The following is a 790-nucleotide window of genomic DNA, read 5'->3' on the forward strand; positions in this document are numbered from 1 at the left end:
ATCGGTCCACCTATGACGACGCAACTGATTAGATATCTAATATAATATATATACCTAATATAAATAATATGTATATATATATATATATATAATATATATACATATATATGTAAGTAATAAGTATTACCTATAGTAAGTGTGTATTTGGAAACATTCCTAGGGCTAAGAAATATAATAACCGTGTTTTAACTATTCAAATCTGTAATATTATATCCAACCATATTATTTACTCGTATTCCTCGCCAGTCACCAGCAGATAGGCGACCGCCTTATCTGATGAACTATAATAAATTATACCATAAAATATATATTTATATATGTGTATATACATATCGTAATTTCGTTAGCTTATATCGCGATTTTGCATACTAGCAACATTATGCTATCGATTCATCTAAAAGTGATATATATATATAATATTCTATTGATAATATTTATAGACGAATGTAAATCCCTATATTATAATATTATATGATCCAACTAAATGTAGTCCTGTTCACAAACACATATTATATTATTATGTAAACTTGTTAACATTTTATTATGTGGGTACATATAACCACTACGTCTACACTATAATATATGTGTACCTTTATATTATATACCTATACATGAGATATATTTTTATCATGCTAGTCAATTTATTTTTTGTCTTGAAACTCCACGTATAATATTATACACTATTAAATATTATCTGATTAGACACCATTTGTCACTATCGTTTAATGTGTCCCAATTTATTTATTTTATTCAACTTTATTATGCAAGTGTCTTCTAATCGCAAAACCAT

This window comes from Acyrthosiphon pisum, chromosome A1 (genome assembly GCF_005508785.2).
Source record: "Acyrthosiphon pisum isolate AL4f chromosome A1, pea_aphid_22Mar2018_4r6ur, whole genome shotgun sequence".
NCBI lineage: Eukaryota > Metazoa > Arthropoda > Insecta > Hemiptera > Aphididae > Acyrthosiphon > Acyrthosiphon pisum.